Source organism: Gorilla gorilla, chromosome 16, assembly GCF_029281585.2.
Source record: "Gorilla gorilla gorilla isolate KB3781 chromosome 16, NHGRI_mGorGor1-v2.1_pri, whole genome shotgun sequence".
NCBI classification, from domain to species: domain Eukaryota; kingdom Metazoa; phylum Chordata; class Mammalia; order Primates; family Hominidae; genus Gorilla; species Gorilla gorilla.
In genome coordinates, this window is record NC_073240.2 from 17123987 (window position 1) to 17126841 (window position 2855).

At 46.0% G+C, this 2855-nt stretch overlaps 1 pseudogene; it reads right to left on the minus strand.

Annotated features, from left to right (window-relative positions):
* Positions 1 to 1845: 1845 nt before the first annotated feature.
* Positions 1846 to 2524, minus strand: LOC129526872 (large ribosomal subunit protein eL42-like; annotated as a pseudogene).
* Positions 2525 to 2855: the final 331 nt, after the last annotated feature.

Genomic DNA, 2855 nt, shown 5'->3' on the forward strand with positions numbered 1-2855 from the left:
TGGGATTATAGGCGTGAGCCACTGTGCCTGGCCAACTTAGATTTATGTGTTTGCGGTGAGTAACCAATCTGTTTTATTTAGACCATGACATTGTAAGTGATTTATTGTCTTTGGAAAGTGACAGTCCCAAAGCTGGCTATATCAATAATTTTGTTAGATTTGACAGCAATAGAATATTTTGAGGATATTTGTTTGTGATAAACCACCAAAAGGGAGGGCAAAAAGGAGCCTGGACTGAAGGTCCTGAGTGGGCGCGTGACATCTGGGAGTCCAGCAGCTGCTGCAAGGCATATGATAGCATATGAGTTTTAACTGACCTCCAAGGAAAATTGCATTACTAAGAGGGGACTTTTAAGACAAAAAATAATATGGTACGGTTAGACGCTGATTCAAAGGACATAAAAATTATTATTATTGTTTTTTGAGACAGAGTCTCACTCTGTCACCCAGGCTGGAGTGCAGTGGTGTGATCTCGGGTCACTACAACCTCTGTCTCCCAGGTTCAAGCGATTCTCCTGCCTCAGTCTCCTGAGTAGCTGGGATTACAGGCGCGCACCACCACGCCCGGCTAATTGTTTTTGTATTTTTAGTAGAGATGGGGTTTCACCATGTTGCTCAGGCTGGCCTCGAACTCCTGACCTCATGATCTGCCCACCTCGGCCTCCCAAAGTGCTGGGATTACAGGTGTGAGCCACCACACATGGCCCATATAAAACTGATTTTTAAGAGAAGCCATAGGAAAACCACAAACTTAGTCTTGAGTAGCAGAGCCTCATTTACTGGCCAGCTCCCAGGAACTAGTTAGAGTTGGTTGGGGACTGGTTCTCTAGTTTTCCTCACGTTTACCTGAGTGAGCTTGCTGTTGCTAGTCATGCACTAACGGAAGATGCCTTCACACTGCCTTTTGTGACTTTTCCTGTCACCACCCTCTTTGGGCAGATGCAAACCACGCACGCGGCAACTCAGTTTTCATGCAGCCGGCTTTTCTTGCCCCTTTTTTTTCTTGAGTAAATGCTATCCTCCTTTTACTGGGGTAAAAGCCTTTGAAGTCATCCCTAATTCTTTCTCTCCCATTCTACCTCCACGCCATCAGCCTAACATGAAACGTGTGTCTGCCGTATCCCGCCACTTCTCCCCCGCAACGCCGGGGCCGCCTGTCTAAGCCACCAAGGCCCCGCGTCTTCTCTGCAGAAGTTGTCTCCTAACTGGCTCTTCTGTGTCCACTCAGGCCCTGGCAACTGACTCTACGCACAGCAGCTAGATTGATCTTTCCAGAGCATGAGTCAGGGAATGGCACTGCCCAGGACAAAACTTTCCAATGACTTCCAATGACTTTTATTAAATTAAAAATCAAAATCAAAATCTTTACTATGGCCTCCCAGATAGTCCCGGCCCTGGCCTCTGACTCCCCCTGAATTTGCCTCCCAGCCCTCCCTGTTGCTCCTCGAGTCCCTGCTGCTCCTTGAGCAGGCCAGTCCCCTCCCATCCAAGGGCCTTGCAAATATCTGGGCTTTGCTTGAATGTTCCCTCCTCAGATATGCCTTCCCTCACCACCGCATCTAAAACAGCACCCTCTTCACCACCTGTCACCTCTCTCTTCTTTATTTTTCCTCCTAGCACCTGTCACCACCTGACATTAGATTATGTAATTGTGTGTTGATGTACTTGTTATTATCTGTGTACTCTCCCTACTCCCATCTTGTTCACTGTTATACCCCCACTACCAAGAACAGTATCCGGCCATAGTACGTGCTCAGTAAGTTCAATATTAGTTGAATGAATTTTTTCCTTTTTCTTTTTTGAACATAAACTCAAGATTTTATTATGTCTTCATAATAAAACAAAAGATGACACTTAGAACTGGATCACTTGGCCCTTTCTCTTCTTACCTCCTCCCAGTTCAAAATGCTTGCATCTTTTAATAGCCAGCATTCTCTTAGATCTGCAGTTGGGCTCAATGCACTCAAGCCTTAGCACAATCTTCTTTGTAGTTTTAGCCTTTTTCCAAAAAATCGGCTTAGTCTGCCCACCATAGCCGCTCGGCTTCCTGTCATAACCCACTCACCCTGGGCATACAGAGAATCCTTGTCCTTCTTGTATTGTGTCACTTGGTGGGGATGGTGTTTGCCACACTTCTTACAGAAAGTCCTGCGGGTTGGCCAGGCATGGTGGCTCACGCCTGTAATCCCAGCACTTTGGGAGGCCAAGGTGGGCAGATCATTTGAGGTCAGGAGTTTGAGACCAGCCTGGCCAACATGGTGAAACCCCATCTCTACTAAAAATACAAAAATTAGCCAGGCGCGGTGTTGGGTGCCTGCAATCTCAGCCCCTCAGGAGGCCTAGGCAGAAGAATCGCTTGAACCCAGGAGGTGGACATTGCAGTGAGCTTAGATCTCACCACTGCACTCCAGCCTGGGCGACAGAGTGAGACTCTGTCTCAAAAAACAAGCAAACAAGCGAACAAAACAGAGCGAGACTCTCTCAAAAAAAAAAAAGTCCTGTGGGTTTTAGGAACATTCACCATGTTTGCAGGATCGCTATTGGCACAGAAGGCAATTTTTTTTTTTCTTAATCTCAAATGCGATAGTAGAATGAATGAATTTTTGAGTCCACTTTTATGTTTTCCACCTTTAAATCTGAGTGGATAGAGACTGTCTCAGCTTTGGAGTGACCTAGGTGATAAGATGGATAATGAGAGAATTTCATTTCAAAGAAAAGCATCCAAATATGGAATGTTGTGGGCAGTGTGTGGGAAGAAAGGTTAAGCAAGACGGCAGAGTTCCAGTGAGTGGGCAGCAAGAGAATCGAGAGGGCAACGTTAAGTTGGAGAATTTTGAAACTCTGAGCTTTCAATT